This window comes from Neoarius graeffei, chromosome 8 (genome assembly GCF_027579695.1).
Source record: "Neoarius graeffei isolate fNeoGra1 chromosome 8, fNeoGra1.pri, whole genome shotgun sequence".
NCBI lineage: Eukaryota > Metazoa > Chordata > Actinopteri > Siluriformes > Ariidae > Neoarius > Neoarius graeffei.
The window spans coordinates 22,045,997-22,072,697 of NC_083576.1; the positions used below are offsets into that span (position 1 = coordinate 22,045,997).

General features: G+C 42.2%; 1 protein-coding gene across 1 annotated transcript in view; it reads right to left on the reverse strand.

Annotated features, from left to right (window-relative positions):
• canx (calnexin) overlaps positions 1-9,715 on the reverse strand; it is a 106,709-nt gene extending 96,994 nt beyond the window's left edge. Inside the window, exon 1 of the mRNA XM_060927423.1 lies at positions 9,616-9,715. The gene's annotated coding sequence lies outside the window, so the exon portion shown is untranslated. The remainder of the gene's footprint in view (positions 1-9,615) is intronic.
• Between the last annotated feature and the right edge of the window lie 16,986 nt (positions 9,716-26,701).

Sequence of the window (26,701 nt, forward strand, 5' to 3'; positions counted from 1 at the left end):
GGAGAAAATCTCCAAAAACAGAAAAACTCGGAGGTAATCAATCAATGCACTCTGCCATCTTGCTACTGCTGTTTACTCCCTTTGTGCATCTTGCCACGCCCTCCATTCATGACGCAGCCTTCCACTCAAAACTGTTGGAAACGTGGGCTGGTTCACGAACTAGCACTAAAGTTTAAAGAATCCTGAACAGAACCGGTTCAAGAATCCATTCCCTATTGGTCAAAAAAAGGGTACGAGTGAAGATGTTAAAAACTCACTCTGGCCATATCTAGTGAAGTTTGTTCAGTTTGAGCAGAATGTCCTCACTTTGGTGCTCTACTCCAGAAGGATTCAAATTCATTTTGCAAAGGCTCTGCTACAGAAGTTCTTGGTTGACAAAAAGGTCTGCATAAGCAACTCACATGACAAACTAGCGACAACATCCATTCATTATCTGTAACCACTTACCCTGTGCAGGGTCATGGGCAAGCTGGAGCCCATCCCAGCTGACTATGGGCGAGAAGCAGGGTACATCCTGGACAAGTCGCCAAATCATCACAGGGCCGACACAGACAAACAACCATTCACACCTACGGTCAATTTAGAGCCACCGATTAACCTAACCACATGTCTTTGGACTGTGGGGGAAACCGGAGCACCCGGAGGAAACCCACGCGGACACGGGGAGAACATGCAAACTCCGCACAGAAAGCCCCCTGTCAGCCACTGGGCTCAACCCCAGAACCTTCTTGGTGTGAAGCGTTAGTGCTAACTACTACACCACAGTTACCTTTAAAAAAATTTTCACCACTCATGATAAGTTCATGGCTATTCATAGGACCATTTTGATTGACAATGTCTTACAGTACTTCATATTACATCAGTTTGCTAATCAGACCAGAAAGGGTGCATAAACTTAATCTGTGACCGTCTGAGCTGACATCTCTAGTCCAATGAGCTGTGTTCAGTTAAATCATTTACATAAATGCACATGACTGGATCAGCCGCAACAGGATCTGCTACAGAAGCCAAGCTGGTTCATGTTTAGTAAGGCAGAGTTACTGAACTACAGCCAGATTCAGTTCAGTTCGCTGAAATATTTACCCAGATCTGCGTCTCGACCGAGCTTGGAGACTCGAGTCATTTGTTCTCTTCATATTCTTTGCTTGCAATATAGACACTTCCGGTAGCAATCCACCTCATTATTTATTCAGATTTCCAGCCGACAGGCAGGCATCATATTTGTTTACAGTCGCTTCTTGTGTTCGCCTCCAAATGCCAAATTGTTGCTCTGTATTTGGATGTTCAAACCGATCAAATTGAGAAAGACACAAAAAGGTATTACAAGATACCAAAAGAAGCCATGCACAAGGGTGAAAGAACGAAAAATCTCAAAGACACCATGAAAAATGGCTCGGAAACCTTTCACTGTATTCGAAAGGAATCGAGAATCTACATGCTTGTGTTCATTTTATTAAAAAGGTACGTACATCAACTATGTATCTAAAATCAAAACTTCTCATGTTAAACGACTTTTCTTACATTTTGGATGTCATAAAACAAACCGCTGATGAAACCATGAAACTAGGTTTGTAGGTCGGACTCCACTGAAACTCAGCTCCGACTTGAATCACCTACTACACTCCGGCTTACATGACTTACCCTTGAAAAAATAAGACAATTATAGTCCTTTAGAAGGCTTATTACAACGTCATGAACCCAACCAGTGGTTAGCACTGTCGCCTCACAGCAAGAAGGTCCGGGTTCGAGCCCCGGGGCCGGCGAGGGCCTTTCTGTGTGGAGTTTGCATGTTCTCCCCGTGTCCGCGTGGGTTTCCTCCGGGTGCTCCGGTTTCCCCCACAGGCCAAAGACATGCAGGTTAGGTTAACTGGTGACTCTAATGCCGCTTTTCCACTACCAACGCGGCTGAGTTGGGCTGAGCCGTGCGGTGCTGAGTTGGGTTGAGTCGAGCTGAGCGGGGCTGTTAGAGTTGCATTTCGACTACAACTGCGCTGAACCGTGCTGGCTGGAAGTGGGTGGACACATTGGGTGGAGTTCGCGAAAGTGGGTGGACGTCACGTGATGTCGTTAGGCGGCGCAAACAGTGACCTCAGTGATCTTTTAAGCGGTAGTCTCACGACCCGGATAGTAAACAATAAACATGGAGGACATGGAGTCGTTAGTGTTGCTGGTCTTGGTGCTGTGGCTTGTTTTCACCGACAACGCCAACAGGTACTGGCAAGAGCGTATAGATGAGGCGAGGCGCATAAGGCTTCAGAAATTCTCATAATTCTTCTTCTTTCAGGTTTACGGTGTTTACAGATCTCAGCGTGCTCGCGGGGCGTGTGTGGGCATGTGAGGACACTCCTCCTCACCAATCAGTGCACAGAGGAGTGTCTGCTCACGCCCCAGCCCCACTCGGCTCGGCTCGCTTCAGCCCTACTCCAAAACCGTGCGAGTTTTGGGTGCTAAGCAGGGCTGAAGCGAGCTGAGTCGTGCTGCTCTGAGGTAGTCGAAACACGAGCCGTGTCGGGCTGAAGTGAGCTGAAGCGAGCTGAAAAAGGGTAGTGGAAAAGGGCCATTTATTGACCGTAGGTGTGAATGGTTGTCTGTGTCTATGTGTCAGCCCTGTGATGACCTGGCGACTTGTCCAGGGTGTACCCCGCCTTTCGCCCGTAGTCAGCTGGGATAGGCTCCAGCTTGCCTGCGACCCTGTAGAACAGGATAAAGCGGCTAGAGATAATGAGATGAGATATAAAACAGTGTTTGGACTACCAGATAATTGGAAATGTCCGGAAAGTGAACATTTGGGAATTTGTTGAAATCGCTTGAAAACTCTGCCTTTAAGCTGTAGGGATCCAACCCATCGCAGAAATGTTTTCTTGATGTCTCAATTTTGCATTTGGTTCTAGTTCTGAGTGGATAGCATCTCCATCCTTGACATTTTTTTCTGAGTTAAAATCAACCACAAAGTTGGCATTCGAGCTGCCCCGCTGAGCCAGCCAGCCAGCCGAGTGCGTGACGTCACAGCAGGAACCGGTTTTAAGGCCGAGGCCTTTTACAGCTATAGACCAAAGTCATATATGGATGCAAACGGCGCGCCTTTTGGTGGATGCCACCTTTTTCACGGCTGTCTGGGGGACTTGTGCGAATCGTGCAGATCCGATGAGTTTTTTTTTTTTTTTTTGGGGGGGGGGGGCGCGTTGGAGTGTCTGATTATAATTTCATCAAAGTAAATTCTGTATTAAAATTACTAAATAAGCAAATGCCGTTACAGTCCATGAAACATGGGAAGTATGAGAAGAAAACAGTAAATATAGCTGCGCACGTAAAGCCAATTGGCTGCACGCCATTATCTGCTGCTGGCTGCACTTCACTGCACGCGCAAGGATTTCCATCAGTCCAACGCAAGTTACGTAATTGGCTTTACGTGCGCAGCTTTCTGATTTACTGTTTTCTTCTCATACTTCCTATATTTCATGGACTAACGGCATTTGCTTATTTAGTAATTTTAATACAGAATTTACTTTGATGAATTTATAAATCAGACACTCCAACCCCCCCCCAAAAAAAAAAAACTCATCAGATCTGCACGATTCACACAAGTCCCCCAGACAGCCATGAAAAAGGCGGCATCCGCCAAAAGGAGCGCCGTTTGCATCCATGTATAAATAAAAATTTATGGTGAAAGTAAGAAATAGCGTTACCGACTTGCTCAATGAAGACTGATTTGACTTCATTGACTGTGGGTTGACTCTCATTAAAACAGGATCGGTGTTATAACTTATGCAACATACATGCATGCATTTTCACTGATAAAACGTAAAAGGCTAATTAAATAATCAGATGAACTGAGAATCACATTCTGAAGCAAATTAAGTAATCTTATACCGGTAACTTAAATACACAATACAAGTTACATGTATTAATCTAAATGCACAAACGTGTTTTGTTTTTTTAAATACAAACGAGAGTCAGAGCTTACCCGTCTGTGTAATATGCGTCAACGCATCTCGTTGAATATCGCGGTAATCACGTTATCAAATTCAATACATGTGGCCACATTATCGCCCATTTAAACACGCGTTTTTGTTGTTTACATCTACCAAAGCTACGTTGCGATGTGGAATTTTCTGAAAGGTGTACAGAAACCGCCAGAGACGGAGACAAAGCGACCTCGGTCTGAAGAGGAGAAAAAGGCCGCCGATAAAGCGTACGAGAAGGAGAAACGACAAAGGACTTGTAAGCAAACGTGGGAGCAGGGTAGGCCTTGGCTGCGATACGATTTTTATGGAATAATTTTTTTTTTCGTTTGAGAGTACGTCGTGCGCATTCTGGCTGCCGCGTCTCACCAGAGCTTTTTTTTTTTTGTGCGTTTGTGTAGTTTGATGTTTGAGTGTTTTTATCCGCCGGTTGTGGTGTAGCTCCAGACCCAGTTTTGGGCGTCGGTTCCCTCCAAGCCTTGGTTCACCGTGGGTGATGCCTGTGCTCTCAGCTGTGGACTGCAGTGAGCCTGTTGCTCATTTTACATCGTGGTTGTCCAGCGCTCTGTGCTTTAGTGCTTGGCGTGATGTCCCGAGCGATGTTGCTCGGTGGCGTCGCAGCGGCTGTGCAGGCAGTTTGGGACACACCAGCGCTCTGCGTGGCGGAGCTTCTCTGCTCGCTTTGTGGATCCATGGCGTGGTGTTCCAGCGATGCTGCTGACAGCATCAGTGCTGGAGATGTGGGACTCGTTTTCGCACGCCTTTTGGTGGGACTGTGGCTGCTACACCACGGGAATTACATCCTGACCCCTACTTGGTGGACTTTTTATTATTTTTTTTTATTTTTTTCCTTGTCTATAATTGTAAAGCGTCCTTGGGTTTCTTGAAAGGCGCTATATAAATTTAACTTATTATAATTAATTTTTTTCAAGTTGATTCCTAGTCAATATGAAGCTCCTAATGCTTTCTCTCTCAAATGGTTAAATACAGAAAGCATGCTGGACATATTTTGGGTGCTATAGTCATGATAGCAAGTATATTTGCTTTCAATACTCATACACCAAGTTACCCAATATATTAGTTGATATATTATTGTGCTCTGTGTTGTTCTCATTTATGTATTTAACAACAGTATCAAAATACTCAGGTCTTGAAATAAATGCACATTAGTCATGAACAATGGTAACTACTCTCCTTTGCGTTATTTTTGACAGAAGTAAAATTCATACATGAACAAATTTTGTAGGTCAGTTGCAGTCAGCTCTGTGTTTTAGTATAGCGGAAATGGCGATGAGCCCGATAGACTTCCTGTTGTGACGTTACGGAAGTCAAGGTCATTCACTCAGACCGCTACCTACATAAAATCACTTTAATCGTAAAAATTACTATATTAGATTTATTGTTAACGCTTAAAACTATTCCTGTGCCATTCTTGAGGTCTCTAGGCATTTATAAACGAAAAAGTGGGGCCATGGTTCTGCGTATATGCTTTAAGTCAATATCAGTGCACACAAGAATAAAAGGGATAGTGTGTTTCTCTGTGGAATCACAAAGGGTGCCAAGACTTGCACGTTATCCCCCCCCCCAAACACCGATCATTATGGTGCTATTTGTAAACACTGACATCAACCTTTTGCACATGTATATGGTTTAGTATGTTCAAGCCCACTGGAGACACATCCTGAATAAGAGATGATCTCAGCGTGCTTTAAAAACACAATGAAGTTCCTCCAAGTGTAATGTCTGACACAGAATCACATGGCAATATCTGCAATCCTCAGCGCCTACAAGACAAGAGCGGAGGAAAGAAACCAATTCAATCGCTGAAGACAAGATGTTCAATGAACCTACTGGGGTTGAATTGCGCTCCAAGCTTCCAACGCAAGATGAAGAGAAAGGGATCATCTTAGAAGATTAAGAAGAGACCGTTTCGTCGATCTGAGCAGAGACGGCTCTAATCCACTGCAGGCCGACACTAAATACAGCAAGTGTGGAAATGAAAGCCAACGCCTGGTTTCTTGGAACATTATTACATTTGTGTGGTCTGAGAATACACAGAATCTAATTACAACAACCTGTTAGTCTAAATTTGGAGGATTTTAAAACCCTTGGACACAGGAAGTCACATGATCCTCTTATGAAATGACAAAAAAAAAAACAGCAAAGCCATATAGAACAAGAGTGCTCTGAGAGCACAATGTCTCCCGATAGCGACTACAAGTGCTTAATACACCCTCAGGAAATTGTCAAAGTACAAGTTTGGTAATGAAGGGCCATAACTCCAATAAAATGCGACCAAATTGAACAAAATTGTAATATGCTTATTACCAACAAAGAATCCTGTCAAGTTTCGTGAAATTCCTCCAAATATTGCGAGAGGAGTTTATTTCAGAAGGTGAGCACCATTCCCGGGACAGATATCACCACGACATAATCCCCCTTCAGGCCTTTTGGCCAGCGGGTGATAAAAATTCAAATCCTGCGATTTTGTCCCCACCGGTCATGAACTGTCTTTTGCCTTCTTCACTGACCATCTCACACCGCAATGCAAATGTCCAAATTAGGCTACATCCACACGACAACGGCAACGAGATGTTATTAAAAAAAATATCGCGTCCACATGGGCAACGGATCAGTAAAATATCAGGTACATATGGCAACGCAACGCTTGCTGAAAACGATGCAATACACATGCCACACCTCTAGGGGCGCTGTAAGACGGTCCCTTCGGAGACACCAGAACAATAGAAGTAGTAAGGACGCATGCGCATAAACTATTATGCGCGAGACTTCATATTAGTCACAAAGTCAGAAAAATCTGTTCGTAAAATTACGTTATAATGACCAAATACAATGAAAAGTATTTTTCCAGTCTCACCTGTGAAAGGTAATCCCATGTGATCTCGTTTGGACGGCAAACCTGTTGATACAGTTAAACGCAGCACATGAATGAGGCATCTTTATTCTCCGCTTTGACCCATCCAATATGGCGGCGAGGATGACGTATGATTCTACGCGGAAGGCGGCGTCTTTAATGGTCCGGAATAAATTGAATGCTACACGTTGATGGATTAATTTGTTCTTCTACGCCCTTTTTGAGGAATGTATTGTAGGACTTAAACCAACATCTGAAGAGGTGAGATCGCTCCTTTTTTTTCCCTATTTTTGCTGGCGGGATTGACTCTGCCCTAAGGGCTATTCTTTCTCTCTCTCTCTTTCTTTGCACCATTACACAATAAATATTCACAGTGAAAATATTTTGTAAGCACGTTTCATGAACCAAGTTATAGGATTTGTTGACAACTCGCATCGAGTTCGTTACACTTCTACCCGGCGTGAAGCACATGTGGTTGTGACGTCATCGTAAACAAATCCGTTCTACTCATCCAGACGACTTCGCAACGGCAACGTTGCCAGATCTTTCCACTCTGGAACCCGTTCTCAAAAGATTTCGTTTTGGGGCACCCAAAACGCCGGTGCCGTGTGGACGCCAGGCCGAAACGATAAACAATTGTATCGGATTCACCTGAATCCGTTGCCGTGTGGACAGGGCCTAAGTGTTGTCACTGCATTGAGGAAGTCATGGCCTAGTGGTTAGAGAAGCAGCTTTGGGAGCAAAAAAGGTTGCTGGTTCGATTCCCTGGAACCTAATAGAAATGTAAAAAGTTTGAAAGGTTTAGGATTTGCCCTCACACACCACCAGCTCATTTGAACATTTGTCAGGCAAAGTTTATTAAAAAAAAACATCATGAAATCCTATTAGCATCAAAAGCCTCACAAAACAGTTAGAAAAAGAAGGACGGCTACCACACAAAAGCATATATTTTTGGTTTACAAAGCTGGACTTCGTCATGTGGCATGTCACATTACTGCCTTTGACCAGCAAATAACTATTTAAAACGCACTCCCCAAACTAAGTTCTCACACACTGCTGTCTAAGCCTGAGGCCTGAAAATTAAGAAATGTGGAAGAGGAGAGAGAGAGAGAGAACGAGCACTTACTCAATCCAGTTCAACTTGTATGATCTACAAGCAGGAATTACACCTTACATATCACGATTATCAAAATACGCACCCACGGCAAGTGCGGTTCTTTCAGCTAAAGGCTGCTTAGCTAAAAAACATTGTCATGCTACGTTTGAGCTTCTGAGCTAATGCCTGTCCTATACAGAAAGCAACACATCTTATTCTGGACTGATTTCAAAGAAGGACTGCCTGTAGTCATGACAGAGAAGGTCATTTCACAATCAGACGCAATGAATGACTTCCACAAAAATGTGAAAATCTTGAAGGGATGCTCTGTTCGACGAACATTTACGTACAGAGTCTCTGTTTGCATTCGCCTATGGCTTATGTGGGATTAAAAAAAAAAAAGGAGGGGGTCCTTCTTGCAAAAAAAAAAAGTTTAAGTCTAGAATTGACTGAAAAAAATTTGTTTAAAATAATCTGAAATTCTGGAGTTAAAAGGTTTTTTTTTTTTTAAATTAGTACAACTGGGTTCAAACAGAATGATAATTTTTAAAGAAATGATCCAAATCCATTTAAGCAATACATAGTGTGAACAAAAATGAATTAAATTACATCTAAAATGGAGTACGTTAAAAAATAGTGAGTATAATCCTATATCTTGTGTGTGTCTATATATTACACTTAATATAATTTTTTTGTAATCTTTGTTTTTACAAGTAAGGTGAGAGAGAAACGGCATTTCGAGTCTCCTATATGTCCTGGATATATAGTGAATTGACAAAAAAAAATATCTTTGAATAAATCAGCTGCTGCCTTTTGGTTGGACAGAAGTTAACTGCCTTGATAACTTTTTCAACAAGACAGGGAATAAATATTATTGTTTTGTTGTGATAAAACAGGGACTAGTCACATTTTCATAAAATATTGTAGAGAATAACTAATAAATTATGCAGTACTGTGCAAGTCTTCGGCACCTTATTATTTTAACTGTGTGGGATTCTGGAACTTTCCATACCGGAAGTGGTCTCAATAAATCCATGCATGACATGTATGACCAGTCGGGCTGGTTCAAACCCCCACAATTCGCTAGCTAGCACACACACACACACTCTCACACAAAGTTGAACATATTTTAAATCTTGAACACAGTTAATGAGAGTGTAACATTAACAATAAGCTTTTCAATGAACGCGGAATCAAAATATAACGATGCTCAGGCTGAATGTCAACAAGCTCACCTTTAACTACAAAGTGCACTTTACCATGCGTAAAAGTCATAATCACGGAGCCTCTGTAGTGTAGTGCCCTTACACAGCAAGGAAACATTTTACATCCAGCCATAATCACGTGACATCCCGAGCATTTACAGATATATACAGTATCTTTATTGCTATTTGCTTATTTGATTCATAGTTTAAAAAAAAGCAACCCTTGATAAATCATAACAGGTTCTGCAGCTTCATTCTCACTGACAGGACACCCTGAGCCGTTAACATTAGCTTAAGCTAAGCTAATTAGCACTGTTAGCTAACAGAACCGGCCTTGAGAGCCACGCAGCTCCTCGGATCACTGTTCCACACAACCACTGTTCACTTATAAACCACACTCACATCCAGGTCATAAACCGAGTGAATCCTTATATTCGCTCTAAACAAGTAAATAAGCTGTATGATGAATTTACTCACCCTTCCACTCTCTATGATAGATCCAAACCGCCTGGAACTGCAGCGTATCACGTGTGACTTTGGAGAATGAATGCTCAAATAGTGACCCCGCCCCTGCCCTCTCTTATTGGTTACTATATTGCCCAGGCAACCGTCGTTCAAGTAGTGTGAAGTGGTAATTGGTTAGATTTTTATGTCTGTCAAGAAACTTGGTCTCCACCTCCGACCTGAACCTCGTGGACGGCGTTGATTGGCTCAGAGGAACGGGGAAATGCACGCTGATTGGCTAGTAAACAGCATGAGGAACAATTTTGTGGTTGGCGCAGATGACAGAGAGGTTAAAGGACGAATTGTCTCAATTGAGTTTCTTCTCACTGAGACATTCAATGATATTTTAGAATTGTAATTATCAAGATTATATTTCCTCGAAATGGGAATAACAAACAGGAATTTGAGGCTCTTTAAAATAAGTGTTACAAATAAGAGACTGGACAGTTGAATATTGGAAAAACATCACCTTTTTTGAATCTGCTGAGTTTCTGTGAACCTGTGCCTCAGATTCCTCTTCTTGGATAACAGGAGTGAAAAATAATGAAACTGTTATAGCCCATCCACATCAATCTTCAGCATGTTGTGTGTTCTGAGATGCTTTTCTGCTCAACACAGCTGTAGAAAGTGGTTAATCAAGTTACCATAGCCTTCCTGTCATCTCGAATCACTCCATTATAGCCCATCTACATCAATCTTCAGAATGTTGTACATTCTGAGATGCTTTTCTGCTCAATACAGTTGTACAAAATGGTTATTCGAGTTACCATAACCTTCCTGTCATCTCGAATCACTCTGTTATCCACATCAAGCTTCAGCATGTTGTGCATTCTGAGATGCTTTTCTGCTCAACACGGTTGTACAAAGTGGTTAATCAAGTTACCATAGCCTTCCTGTCATCTTGATTCACTCTGTTATCCACATCAAGCTTCAGCATGTTGTGCATTCTGAGATGCTTTTCTGCTCAACACGGTTGTAGAAAGTGGTTAATCAAGTTACCATAGCCTTCCTGTCATCTTGATTCACTCTGTTATCCACATCAAGCTTCAGCATGTTGTGCATTCTGAGGTGCATTTCTGCTCAGCACGGCTGTAGAAAGTGGTTAATCAAGTTACCATAGCCTTCCTGTCATCTCGAATCACTCCATTATAGCCCATCTATATCAATCTTCAGAATGTTGTACGTTCTGAGATGCTTTTCTGCTCAACACGGTTGTACAAAATGGTTATTCGAGTTACCATAACCTTCCGTCATCTCGAATCACTCTGTTATCCACATCAAGCTTCAGCATGTTGTGCATTCTGAGATGCTTTTCTGCTCAACATGGTTGTACAAAGTGGTTAATCAAGTTACCATAGCCTTCCTGTCATCTTGATTCACTCTGTTATCCACATCAAGCTTCAGCATGTTGTGCATTCTGAGGTGCATTTCTGCTCAGCACGGCTGTAGAAAGTGGTTAATCAAGTTACCATAGCCTTCCTGTCATCTCGAATCACTCCATTATAGCCCATCTATATCAATCTTCAGAATGTTGTACGTTCTGAGATGCTTTTCTGCTCAACACGGTTGTACAAAGTGGTTATTCGAGTTACCATAACCTTCCGTCATCTCGAATCACTCTGTTATCCACATCAAGCTTCAGCATGTTGTGCATTCTGAGATGCTTTTCTGCTCAACACGGTTGTACAAAGTGGTTAATCAAGTTACCATAGCCTTCCTGTCATCTCGAATCACCCTGTTATCCACATCAAGCTTCAGCATGTTGTGCGTTCTGAGATGCTTTTCTGCTCAACATGGTTGTAAAAAGTGGTTATTCGAGTTACTATAGCCTTCCTGTCATCTCTAATCACTCTGTTATAGCCCATCTATATCAATCTTCAGCATGTTGTACGTTCTGAGATGCTTTTCTGCTCAACACGGTTGTACAAAATGGTTATTCGAGTTACCATAACCTTCCGTCATCTCGAATCACTCTGTTATCCACATCAAGCTTCAGCATGTTGTGCATTCTGAGATGCTTTTCTGCTCAACACGGTTGTACAAAGTGGTTAATCAAGTTACCATAGCCTTCCTGTCATCTCGAATCACCCTGTTATCCACATCAAGCTTCAGCATGTTGTGCATTCTGAGATGCTTTTCTGCTCAACACGGTTGTACAAAGTGGTTAATCAAGTTACCATAGCCTTCCTGTCATCTCGAATCACCCTGTTATCCACATCAAGCTTCAGCATGTTGTGCGTTCTGAGATGCTTTTCTGCTCAACATGGTTGTCAAAAGTGGTTATTCGAGTTACTATAGCCTTCCTGTCATCTCTAATCACTCTGTTATAGCCCATCTATATCAATCTTCAGCATGTTGTACGTTCTGAGATGCTTTTCTGCTCAACACGGTTGTATAAAATGGTTATTCGAGTTACCATAAACTTACTGTCATCTCTAATCACGCCGTTGTCCACATCAATTTTCAGCATTTTGTGTGTTCTAAGATGCTTTTCTGCTCAACCCAGTTGTACAAAGTGGTTATTCGAGTTACTATAGCCTTCCTGTCATCTCAAATCACTCTGTTGTAGCCCATCTATATAAAGCTTCAGCATGTTGTGCATTCTAAGATGGTTTTCTGCTCAACACGGTTGTAAAAAGTGGTTATCCAAATTACCACATCCCTCCTGTCATCTTTCGCTATTCTGGAGAGATATCGCTCATTTCATGTATTAATCATTTTATGTGTAAAATTTTAGCTTATTATAAAGAAAGATGGCAATAATTCTGAAGCTCACGTGCCAACCAGTTTTAGTTAATAGGCCATATACTCCAGTCTTAAACTTTGGCATGAAGTTTTTGTAATTCGAACAGTAAGCCAAATCAAAATGAATTTGAAACAGAAATATAATTCAAAAGACCTATCAAAAATAGTTTATAAACTTTAAAATTTTGTGGCTAAAGTCTGAATGGTTTAATATGGTCTGTGTTTTATCTGTAAATTATGCTGAAAATTGAGTAAAGAGAAAACATGCTACTGTACGTCGAGTAAAATAAAGTTCAAGAATGTACTGTTTCATTATAATGCAGTGTTTTCCAACATAATTTATTTGTCTTCCCAAAGTGTCTCGTGGTAGTGCTAGCAATGCTAGAAGCACCCAAAAAGGAGCTGAAAAAAAAAATTGGAGCCATTTTATGGTCTTGTCGATAAAGAATCTTGAACCCCATCTTATTTTCATCCCATTCTCTTCTAAGCTGTGTGTAATCACAAGTCTTCCATTTAAAAGCTAATGCAAGAGCAACATTTGATGTAAAACATGCCGTATTGTCAGAGTGTATTACACTGTCAGTCAGTCGAGTTGGGGTGACGTCACTGTACTATAAACTTGAGATTGTTTCACAACACAGCCAAGAGACGTTCAAACTTTCAACATGTGTGCCTCTGTGATTCACACCTATGATATCATAAAGGTCATAGAGTGAGTATAATCCAGAAGGAATTGCCCCCCTATGCTGGGGCATGAGGTTATTCTGTTTCAATGAAATGTTTAAAAACCTATTACCATGAGTGTAATAATTTGGAAATGTTAGAAGAGGAAAAAGCCTTTATTTGTCACATGTATACTCAAGCACAGTGAAATTCCTCCTCTGCATTTAACCCATCTGAAGCAGAGGAGGAATTTTGCTGTGCTTGTGTGTACATGTGACAAATAAAGGCTTCGTCTTCTTCTTCTTCTTCTAACTTTTCCAAATTATCATCCTCATGGTAATAGGTTTTTTAGCAAGCCTTAGGCCCAAAGCATTGCTGGTTCAATTCCTGGGATCAGCAGGAAAAATGTGAGGAGAGTTGAGTGAACGAACAGGACTTTCCCCTCCCTCTGTATCATGACTTCATGGCTGAAGTGCCCGTGAGCAACTCGGTGAAACCCCCCAACTGCTATCCGGGCACTGTAGCATAGCTTCCGGGTGTGTGTGTGTGTTCACTGTTTCAGATGGGTTAAATGCAGAGGAGGAATTTCACTATACTTGAGTGTAGATGTGACAAATAAACGTTTCTTCTTCTTCTTTAAAAACATTTCATTGAAACAAAATAACCTGCCTCAGTTGGACACATGAATAGAACTAAACAACCTTATAGCTATAGAATCTTCACATTTATTTAAAGAGTTGTGTGTAAGAGAATCCAGCTGTGACACAACTGCCCCCACACAAGAGTTAACACACAGACATATAAACATAGACGCCGCCTTCTGCGTAGAATCATACGTCATCCTCGCCGCCATATTGGATGTGGCAAAGTGGAGATTCTTCAACCGTCTCTGGTATAGCGTCTAGACAGTAGTCGAGAATAAAGATGCCTCATTCATGTGCTGCGTTTAACTGTACCAACAGGTTTACTGTCCAAACGAGATCACATGGGATTACCTTTCACAGGTGAGACTGGAAAAATACTTTTCATTGTATTTGGTCAGGGTGGCACGGTGGTGTAGTGGTTAGCGCTGTCGCCTCACAGCAAGAAGGTCCTGGGTTCGAGCCCCGGGGCCGGCGAGGGCCTTTCTGTGTGGAGTTTGCATGTTGTCCGCATGGGTTTCCTCCGGGTGCTCCGGTTTCCCCCACAGTCCAAAGACATGCAGGTTAGGTTAACTGGTGACTCTAAATTGACCGTAGGTGTGAATGTGAGTGTGAATGGTTGTCTGTGTCTATGTGTCAGCCCTGTGATGACCTGGCGACTTGTCCAGGGTGTACCCCGCCTTTCGCCCGTAGTCAGCTGGGATAGGCTCCAGCTTGCCTGCGACCCTGTAGAAGGATAAAGCGGCTAGAGATAATGAGATGAGATGAGATGAGGTCAGACAGTCAGGATCAGAGAGGGAGCTGTTCCTTCAGTCTTCAGTTTCCCAGCTCATCTCCACCGGGTAGGTGTATAGTTATAAGCAGTGAGAATTAGATAATACAGTGCCACAGTCAGTGTGTTTACATGCACATAGAGAAAATCGAATTTCTGCCGTAGCTAGACTGAAATCAAAGTTCTAAATGCCATGGAAACACCTTAGCTCGGGTGAAATCAAGACGAACTGGATTTCTCGTAATCGAGCTACGCGACCTAGATTATGCGATTGTAGCCGAGCTACTTAGTGCATGTAAACCCTATCGAGCTACGTAGTCGAGCTACTTACTTCCCTTCCGGAAGTGACGAGTGACGAGACCACAAGCGGGAAACACAACAGCCTCGGTCGGCATGACAACAGTAGTAGTGTATTTGTGTGTGTGTGTGTGTGTGTGTGTGTGTGTGTGTGTGTGTGTGTGTGTATACATGTCCAACATCTGAAGAATGTCAATAAAAACAAAACAATTGAACTTTTTGTGTGTTTATTAAGACATAAGTTAAATTGTAAGCAAAAAAAACGGAACTGATAACTTTGTTTATACGCTTGAATAGCTCTTCTTCATGACGACAACCGGAAGTGTACCAACACGATGAGGCGTGTAGCGCCATCTGTGGCTCGGGTGCACAATGTACCTCGCACAATAGCTTGATTTCCTTGTGTGCATGTAGGATTGGATTTCTCTGGCACCCCTGCTGGGACCCTTAGCTCGATTACCGACAGTAGCTCGATTTGGATGTGCATGTAAACGCACTGACTATGATGAACGTTTTTGAACGTATGATGAATGTTTTTAACCTTTCTGAATGTGAAGGAATCAGTGATGTATTTTGTTTTGGTATGACGTTAGAACCTGGCCGAACTCAGTTTGGCGGTCATTCAGCTCACTTTATTCAACGAGAGTAGGTCTGTGTGGTGACTCAATAAATAAAACAGTAAATTTTTATTTTCATTCACTATTTCCAGTTTTTCCACTATTTCCATCATTTATCATATTCAGTCTTGTAGGTTGGTTATTGTGGCCTCAGGTTTTGGTAGCTTGCTACGGTATGCTGACTGATTAGCTTACCTGAGCTATCTATCGCGTATCTGTCGCTAGTTTGCAGTGTACAGGGTATTTCGCACACTATTTATAACCATCACATTAAAAGTTATGTGTTGTTTTGATGCCTGTTTGTTTCCCAAATATATACATGTGTGTCTTAATGGGTGAATAAAAGGTATCGAGTTAAATATTATTGTAGATGGGGCTTTATGAAGTTCAGTCCATTTACTTGCATTGGTTTACGGGGAAGATTTGCCACATCAAATATGGCGGACACTCTGACGTATCCCAGCAACGGGGCTACCAGCTCAATGCGGCGTCTATGTTTATATGTCTATGAGTTAACATATCTGTGTTTTTCAGTGCCCAAACAAAAGACTGATCTCATATTCTTCTTCAGCAGGAAAAAGTTCACACATTAGCATATATTTTTTTTGGACACTGAACGAAAACAAGTTATTAATTCTTAGATTGTTTGCGTGTTGGAAAAGATTCTCTTAAAGGGGACATATTATGAAAAACTCACTTTTTCAGTGCTTGTGCACATACATTTGGGTATCTAGAGGGCCTACCAACCCACAAACTCTGAAATAAGACACTCAGACAATTTCTTTTGAGCTCCTATTTCAGAAAAAATGCGCTTCAACAACCTGTTCAGATTTGGCTCCTCTTTCTATGTCATAAGGAGAGTTTATTCGAAATATCCCACCCACTCATTGGAGTATTTCCACTCATGGCTTGAGAACTACTTTTGTGATTAAATATGAATGAGGAAAGTGTGATTTGATTGGCTGGTGGAAGAGGGGGCTGGGTTGAGCAGTGACTCGTTATCACTTAAAAGAACAGGCACTCAACTTGGCTGTTTAGACCAGGTGAGGAGGGAGCTGTGGTGCTTTATCCTTGTGGTATTTTGACCAAAGCATGTCACAGACCTTTCATTAAAAATTAGGAAAACCCAAAACTAAACTCCTTTATACTGACAGATAACATAATATGCATATAAGACATGTTCAAGTGTTCACTTGTTCATATTTGTACCTGGATACTGTGTACAGATTTTATTTTAAAAGAAAAACAATGTCCCTGGGCGCTGACATGTTACTCTGTCCGAGGTTCAAATATTACACTTTGAGTACAAGTCGTGACATCATCTACACCCGACATGACTTTCCAAGGCCAGTGGATCTCGTGGACACATCGCATCTAAATTGTTGTAAACAACCCTGAAGATGCCCAAGTGTCAAGCGTTTGGGTGTAAAAATAAACCAGATCATCAATCATTTTATGTGACATGTTTATGTTTGTTTTTTATTCACTGAGAAAAATGATCTTTTTAGACGACAAGAATCGTGTTGCAATGGCAACAGGATCATTTACTAGTATCTGTGTCAGTACTGCATATGCATTATTTAGCCGAGTGAGATTTACACTTCATAAAAGTGAAGAATGTTGATTCGCGGATTTTGTTGCCAGTAAAAATTACATGGTTACAGAAAATTTCTAATTAGATTTTTGGATTTAGAAGTCTTTATTTGTCATATATACATTACAGTATAGTGAAGTTCTTACTTTGTATTTAACCCATCTGAAGCAGTAAAAACAGACAGAGAGAGAGAGAGAGAGAGAGAGAGAGAGAGAGAGCAGTGGCACCTGGGGATTTTTTTTTAGAATTAGAAGCCTTTATTTGTGGCTCTGTGTAACGAAGGTAAACAGTGTTCTAGTGTGCCAGTTAGGTCACATGGAAATCTCCAGTTTCCGTGCAAATGGTTGCACCTGGGTAAGTCTATTTTTAGCAATATCATAAATTTTAAAATGTCTAAATTGTTGTTATAAAATTGTATTTTTCATTTAAATGTGCGGAGGACACATCAGTAGCCTGGGCCCGCCCATCCTAAGCGTGACACAACACAAGGGCCTGTTGCGAGCTTAGTCTGGCCAGGCAAGCTATCTACAGCTCTTCCAAGCTCCCGAAAAATCGGGAACCAATCAACTTTGAGCATCTCCAACGGCCCTGGGTAGAGGCGTTTTCAAGGCACTGACGTAGTAGAACTGCGACCGAAAGCCATAGATTGTTTACAGAATCTATGCCGGAAGTGCTTCATTCACGCTTCCGCATCTATTACGCATAGATGCTGTATTGAAAGCATTCAACGGGAAGTTCTCATTGAAAACGGAGCAAAGAGCAGCCCTGGAGGTATTTATTGAAAGGAAGGACGTTTTCGCCTTGCTCCCGACCGGCTTCGGTAAGAGTTTAATCTACCAGTTAGCCCCGTCGCGTTTCTGGCTTTGACCAGTAGCAAACTGAGGCATTTCAGGGAGGCGGGTCAACCACGGGCTCTGGGAAACGGTTGGGCTTAATATCTTGGCCAGACCAATAGCTCGTAGAGCTTTGTCACGTTAGCCAGACTAGGGTGAAAGGCGGGGTACACCCTGGACAAGTCGCCAGGTCATCACAGGGCTGACACATAGACACAGACAACCATTCACACCTACGGTCAATTTAGAGTCACCAGTTAACCTAACCTGCATGTCTTTGGACTGTGGGGGAAACCGGAGCACCCAGAGGAAACCCACGCAGACACGGGGAGAACATGCAAACTCCGCACAGAAAGGCTCTCGCCGGCCACGGGGCTTGAACCCGGACCTTCTTGCTGTGAGGCGACAGCGCTAACCACTACACCACCATGCCGCCCCCCAAACAGATCTCTATCCATCATATCAGTAGTGCAAGTACAGTTACAATGGACAAAAGTTTCAAAATGTCTGTAATGAGAAGAGAAGGGAAAACCTGTTTACTCCAAATATACAGGGGGCGAGTGGTGTAGTGGTTAGCACGGTCGCCTCACAGCAAGAAGGTTCCGGGTTCGAACCCAGCGGCCGGCGAGGACCTTTCTGTGTGGAGTTTGCATGTTCTCTGCGTGGGTTTCCTCCAGTAGCTCTGGTTTCCCCCACAATCCAAAGACATGCAGTTAGGTCGATGTGGGACGGCCTTGGGCTGAAGTGCCTTGAGTAAGGTACCTGACTGCTCCCTGGGCGCTCTGGTGTGGCTGCCCACTGCTCTGAGTGTGTGTGCGTGTGTTCACTGCTTCAGATGGGTTAAATGCAGAGGATGAATTTCACTGTGCTTGAAGTGTGCATGTGACGAATAAAGGTTTCTTCTTCTAAAAATACACTTGTAATAAACAGTCTAAGGGCAGTTGTTAAATTATATTAATCAGCTTTTAAGACGGGCGGCACGGTGGTGTAGTGGTTAGCGCTGTCGCCTCACAGCAAGAAGGTCCGGGTTCGAGCCCCGTGGCCGGCGAGGGCCTTTCTGTGCGGAGTTTGCATGTTCTCCCTGTGTCCGCGTGGGTTTCCTCCGGGTGCTCCGGTTTCCCCCACAGTCCAAAGACATGCAGGTTAGGTTAACTGGTGACTCTAAATTGACCGTAGATGTGAGTGTGAATGGTTGTCTATGTGTCAGCCCTGCGATGACCTGGCGACTTGTCCAGGGTGTACCCCGCCTTTCGCCCGTAGTCAGCTGGGATAGGCTCCAGCTTGCCTGTGACCCTGTAGAAGGATAAAGCGGCTAGAGATAATGAGATGAGATGAGAGCTTTTAAGACACAAATGCAAAACCCCAAATCAAAAGCAAAGGTCTACTGATGAGGCACACTGACGAGAGAAAGTCTTACCTAGAGTTTTATAAAAGCAAACACAGGAAATACAGGAGATACAGGAATTCTGCTAACCTGCACTTTCATTAAAGTTTACTTTGTCACTACATTGGTAACACAACCAATGTAGCCTTAGCTTTAAGGAAAGAACTTTGCAGATTTAGTATTTCATGTACAAATACATTTAAATAAAAAAGGAAGTTTTTTTTAAATGTAGGTCTTGCTTAAACAAAGATGTCTGTTATAACTTACACCATTTTTCTTTTCTCTTTCTCAGTACAAGGAAGCGTGTTGAAATTCTCACCCATGGTAATCACACACAGACTACATACATACTAGATGATTATCTTTAAAAAAAACACTAGAAAATGCTTTCAGTTTCTCTTGTATAAAATGAACACTGGTCCTCAGTACAGTTCATAATCTTGCAAAGGGGGAAAAATGGTGTTTGTCCTGTTTGTCTGCTTAGAAACCTGGAGATTTGGGCTCTTTATTATATCTTGATTGACCTCTTCGGTTACTGTGCACCTGTAAGCAGCCGTGTGCCAGCAGCAGGAACCCAACAACAAACAGTTCGGCTCGAGCCTTGCTGAGAACAAACAAACATCTACATACACTTTCAAATGCATATTAGGTAAATAATACACAGCTGCTCCATTTTGCCTTTGTGAATCTATGAGCCGCTTAAATAAATCTCAGGTTGAATTCACTGTAAAGTAAATTGTAAGGGCCAGGGAATATTTGATCAATGCTCTGTGTAGCTGTGTTTACAGATTTAGAAATCTGCAGTTATACTCACAAAATAGGTTCACTTAGGAGTTGTTTAGATGATTGATTGATTGTTTAAGCTTTCTAAAGATGCTGTTTTTCTGATCATTTCTGAAAGAGATGCTCTTTGTGTCTAGAACCTAGTGTTATAGTCAAGACCAACTAAAACAAGACCAAGCCATGACCAAGACCAGAGTGTATCGAGACCAGGACAAGACCAAAACTTTGAATGGTTGCGATCAAGTCAATACCAAGACCAAAGCAGGGTAAGGCCGAGTCAATACCAAGACCAAGGCAGGGCGAGACCGAATCAAGACCAAGACCAAAGCAGGGCGAGACCGAATCAAGACCAAGACCAAGACCAAAGCAGGGTGAGACCCAGTCAAGACCATAGCAGGGCAAGACCGAGTCAAGACCAAGACCAAGGCAGGGCGAGACCGAGCCAAGACCAAGGCAGGGTGAGACCGAGTCAATACCAAGACCAAAGCAGGGTGAGACCGAGTCAAGACCAAGACCAAAGCAGGACGAGACCCAGTCAAGACCAATACCATAGCAGGGCAAGACCGAGTCAAGACCAAGGCAGGGCAAGACCGAGTCAATACCAAGACCAAGGCAGGGTGAGACTGAGTCAAGACCATAGCAGGGTGAGACCAAGTCAAGACCAAGGCAGGGTGAGACTGAGTCAATACCAAGACCAAGGCAGGGCAAGACCAAGTCAAGACCAAGACCAAAGCAGGGTGAGACAGACTCAAGACCAAGACCAGATGTGAAGGGGGAGGAGTGACAGCTATTAACAGGAAGAAAATTTCAAATGATCAATGAGTCACATTATTGGTCACATTTGAAGCAGGATGTTTTACATCTAATCACAGTAATGATGTTAGCATCTGGGGTCAACTGTACAAAGCAATGGCAAGTGCAGAAGAGAAGTGAAGAAGAGCGTTCAAGCAGGTTGGGATGGATGGAGGAGAGTGTCAGGAGTGATTTGTGACAGAAGGTTGCCAGTAAGAGTGAAAGGGAAAGTGTACAAGACAGTAGTCAGAGCAGCAATGTCATATGGTTTGAAGATAGTGGCACTGAGAAAAAGACAGGAAGCTAAACTGGAGGTAGTGGAGCTGCAGATGTTGAGATTTTCATCGGGAGTGACAAAGTTGGATAGGATTAGAAACGAGAATATTAGAGGGACAGGACATGTAGGACGGCTCAGAGACAAAGTGAGAGAGAGGTGAGATTGAGATGGTTTGTACACATACAGAGGAGAGATCCAGGGTATACTGGGAAAGAATGCTGGAGATGGAGTTGCCAGGCAGAGGTGGACAGTAACAAAGTACATTTACTTGAGTACTGTACTTAAGTACACTTTTTGAGTATCTGTACTTTACTTGAGTATTTTTTTGAAACTTATGACTTAATTTCACTACATTTGAAAGACAAATATCATACTTTTCACGCCACTACATTTCTATCAAGGTCCTCGTTACTCATTACTATGAAGCAGCTTTGAAAGTGGATATTTTTTTCTTTTCTAAAACGTGATTGGTTTTTTCGCAGGTGACACTGAGACTGCCTATCAGTAATCACTAGGGTCACGTCACGTCCATAGACTGGATAAAATCAAGATCAATGATTTCTTGGCAGCATTATTTAACATGATCAGTTGATGGCAGAATGAAAGGAAGCAGTTCTTCTGGGGGAACACACACTCATGGCCCAACCTATATTTCAGTTTTCTGAAAGGATTAAAGATTCATTTTGTCTTAAATGTTTGCTTTGTTTGCCAAAAATTAACCACATCACGGCCTACAAAAACTCGCCATCCAACCTGTGGAAGCATCTTGAGGTATATAAATGTTTTGTTCCAAGAGAAAGCTTGAAATGAAGTTGTCTGTGCTTTTAGAGCTGGCGATAATGTTGCAATAGCTATGCAGTCTGATTAGTCAAAGGTCTTTCTATGGATTTGCCCGCCAAGTTGCTGTAGCCTTGTCCACGGCTAATGTTAACATATAGCTAGTTAACTTGGACACTGTTAGTTAGCATGTAAAAACGGAGTTATGCTAACATGAATAACGTTAACTTATCTGAAGTCCTTTCAGAAACATGTTTTAGCATAATCTTGTCAAATAAACAGAATGTAGAAATCTTTATTTTTGAGTAGCATTAGGTACCCAATATGATTTCAAGTTTGAAAAGCGTTTGCTAGCATGTCAGGTGGAGCTTCACTGACTAGCTAGCTTAACGTTAAACCACCACGATGGCACAGCATGCATTCATTTTGTGAATTCACATTTCTGTCTTTGGTAACAGCATTAAGTTTTGTAAGCACTGTGGTAATAATACAATGATGCATTGACAGAAAATGTACTTTTAATACAACCCCGATTCCAAAAAAGTTGGGACAAAGTACAAATTGTAAATAAAAATGGAATGCAATGATGTGGAAGTTTCAAAATTCCATATTTTATTCAGAATAGAACATAGATGACATATCAAATGTTTAAACTGAGAAAATGTATCATTTAAAGAGAAAAATTAGATGATTTTAAATTTCATGACAACAACACATCTCAAAAAAGTTGGGACAAGGCCATGTTTACCACTGTGAGACATCCCCTTTTCTCTTTACAACAGTCTGTAAACGTCTGGGGACTGAGGAGACAAGTTGCTCAAGTTTAGGGATAGGAATGTTAACCCATTCTTGTCTAATGTAGGATTCTAGTTGCTCAACTGTCTTAGGTCTTTTTTGTCGTATCTTCCGTTTTATGATGCGCCAAATGTTTTCTATGGGTGAAAGATCTGGACTGCAGGCTGGCCAGTTCAGTACCCGGACCCTTCTTCTACGCAGCCATGATGCTGTAATTGATGCAGTATGTGGTTTGGCATTGTCATGTTGGAAAATGCAAGGTCTTCCCTGAAAGAGACATCATCTGGATGGGAGCATATGTTGCTCTAGAACCTGGATATACCTTTCAGCATTGATGGTGTCTTTCCAGATGCGTAAGCTGCCCATGCCACACGCACTAATGCAACCCCATACCATCAGAGATGCAGGCTTCTGAACTGAGCGCTGACAGCAACTTGGGTCGTCCTTCTCCTCTTTAGTCCGAATGACACGGCCTCCCTAATTTCCATAAAGAACTTCAAATTTTGATTCGTCTGACCACAGAACAGTTTTCCACTTTGCCACAGTCCATTTTAAATGAGCCTTGGCCCAGAGAAGACGTCTGCGTTTCTGAATCATGTTTAGATACGGCTTCTTCTTTAAACTATAGAGTTTTAGCTAGCAATGGCGGATGGCACGGTGAATTGTGTTCACAGCTAATGTTCTCTGGAAATATTCCTGAGCCCATTTTGTGATTTCCAATACAGAAGCATGCCTGTATGTGATGCAGTGCCGTCTAAGGGCCCGAAGATCACGGGCACCCAGTATGGTTTTCCGGCCTTGACCCTTACGCACAGAGATTCTTCCAGATTCTCTGAATCTTTTGATGATATTATGCACTGTAGATGATGATATGTTCAAACTCTTTGCAATTTTACACTGTCAAATTCCTTTCTGATATTGCTCCACTATTTGTCAGTGCAGACTTAGAGGGATTGGTGATCCTCTGCCCAGCTTTACTTCTGAGAGCCGCTGCCACTCCAAGATGCTCTTTTTATACCCAGTCATGTTAATGACCTATTGCCAATTGACCGAATGAGTTGCAATTTGGTCCTCCAGCTGTTCCTTTTTTGTACCTTTAACTTTTCCAGCCTCTTATTGCCCCTGTCCCAACTTTTTTGAGATGTGTTGCTGTCATGAAATTTCAAATGAGCCAATATTTGGCATGAAAATTCAAAATGTCTCACTTTCAACATTTGATATGTTGTCTATGTTCTATTGTGAATACAATATCAGTTTTTGAGATTTGTAAATTATTGCATTCCATTTTTATTTACAATTTGTACTTTGTCCCAACTTTTTTGGAATCGGGGTTGTACTTAAGTATTTTTAAAAGCAAGTACTTCAGTACTTAAGTTAAAGTAAAAAATTGACTGTACAACTTTCACTTGTATAGGAGTAACATTTGACCAGTGGGTTCTGTACTTTGACTTAAGTAATTAAGTTGGGTATTTTGTCCACCTCTGTTACCAGGTAGAAGGAAAAAAGGAAGACCAAAGATGATATTTATGGATGTGGTGAAGGAGGACACGAGGACAGTTGGTGCTACAGAAAAAGATACAGAGGACAGAAGGAGATGGAAGGACATTATCCTAACAGGAACAGCCAAAAGAAGAAGAAGAAAAAGAAGAAGACAGTAATGATGTTAACAAATAAATCCACTGCAAAAAAATTAAAAACTGAATTTGAGGAGAAAATTACTGAATACTAGTGAAATTATCGTGCTGCATGGACAGATATTTTTACTTGATAAGACAGAATAAGTTGGTTGCAATCTAGGACTAAGTTTAATAATCTCAGAATCAGTGTCTTGTATTCTTCTAATAGGAAATTCTAGATCATTTTAATTATTTTCAAGATATTTTCACTTGCTAAGATATCATTTTTTGCAGTGTCAGACAATACACAGGCAAATTAGTGATATCCTCACAGTTGTGGTCTTGACCAGTCTTGAAATAAAATCCTGAGTCCTCTATGTCTGAGACCAAGACAAGACAGAGTGAAAATGCAGTCAATTCTGAGAAGAGACCAAGACCTTCAAAAAGTGGTTTTGAGATTGGTCTCGAGACCAAGACCAGTCTGGAGTACTACAATACTAATCGAACCATGAAGGTTTCCCTGAGACACAAACCAAAATATCTATAGTGGTGCAAGATTAAAGGTCCCATGGCATGAAATTTTCACTTTCTGAGGTTTTTTAACATTAAAATGAGTTCCTCTGACCTTCTTAAGTCACCCTAGTGGTTAGAAATTTCATAATGTGTAAACCAAACTATGCCCAACATTTGAGACTGGCGCATCAAAACGGCGCGTTGATAAGCTCTTCCCTTTACTACGTCAGCAAGGGAGATGATCCCCACGCCCCCCTCTGGATTCCCACCCACTGTATGGATTGCCCGCCCAGTTGTAGTGAGGAGACCATAGAGGACACAACAACATGGCATCACCTAAGCGAGCGAAACATGGAAATTGCGCTGTACATGGATGTGACAACACAGAAAAGAGTCTGTTTTTACTGCCGACGGGAGAGCCCCTGAAGACGCAGTGGCTTAATTTTATTTACTTCAATAATACGCCGTCGAGTCTACCTAAGACGGTGTGTGTTTGTTGGAAGCATTTTCCTGAGGAATGTTTCCACAACTTGGGACAGTACAGGGCAGGTTTTGCACATCAACTGTCACTGAAGCCTGGGTCCGTACCAAGCATCCCTGCCGCATCAGCAACAAACACCGAACAAGTAAGTGTATAACTGGTTGTTTTGCCGTGTTTTAAAATCGGTGCGTTAGCCTAGCAATGGCTACATTAGCTGTGCAGCTAACCACTTCCTGCAGTTAGCCAGGTAATCTGCGCTACAAAACTAAAGAGCATGCAGCATGCTCTGTTAAACTGAGTTTAGTCTGGAAATTGACTGTAACTTATGAGCTTATGTTTGACTATTGCTCCGCAATGCATGTCTTCTGTTGAATATGCGATATGTTGCTGTAGTTGCTGCTTCTATCCTCTTTGGTTATGGAGTGCGTGTTCAAGCCTAGGGTATTATACATTCGTAAACTACCACTCCAAACACTCTCACTCTCTGTTCTCTGTGTCACGTTGAGTTTACGAAAGGAGTCCGAGGGAGAACGGGGTTTTGTCTTAGCAGCGTGGCTACAGGCGCTGATAGCAGCGAGTATGTGTGTGCGCAGCTTGGTCAAGCCCCTCCCCCTCCCCCCATGGCACGCCCCCACCCTCTACCCTTCCCCGCCTCCTGCTTCTCATTAGCAAAACGACGCACTGGGAAAAGCGCTGAAATGGGGCTTTCTCCCAGGAGGCTATATTTACGTGCCGAGGGTTCATTTCGAGAAAGGCTGCGGATATAACATCTGGAAGCCTCCACGAGCCTGTTTAAAGCATCAACAAACCACCATGCCATGGGACCTTTAAACTTATAAGAATGGAGGCTTAGTACTCACACAGTGAAAATATGTTGAGGATTTAAAGGGTAAACTGAACAAAAAGCATACATCTCAGTTGAAGAACATGGAGTTCTGAAGCTTCTGCAATGGACCCGTTTCTCTCTCTGGATAGCAGGGCTGTGCAGTAACCATTACAGGGGCATATGGATCAAGATTCACAACAAAAAATTGACAAAAAAAGATTTATATAACACATTTTTAATGTTCCAAAGTAACCATTTTCCATATTCTTATTATTTTTACATTGTTCACAGCTCCAAGGCGGCATGGTGGTGCAGTGGTTAGCTCTGTCGTCTCATAGCAAGAAGTTTCTGGGTTCGAACCAAATGATCGACGGGGACTTTTCTGTGTGGAGTTTGCATGTTCTCCTCATGCCTGCATGGGTTTCCTCCAGGTGCTCTGGTTTCCTCCCACAGTCCAAAGACATGCAGATTAGGTCAAGTGGCTACTCTAAATGGCCTGTGAGTGTGAATGGTTGTTTATCTCTGTGTTAGCCCTGCAACAGACCCCTTGCACTGACATCATTTACGTTAGCAACTGTTGCTACCCTAGACCTGGGGAACAAGTGAACTTTGTTTACATACTGAAGCCAAGCGAAGATGTCCGACGTCTGTTG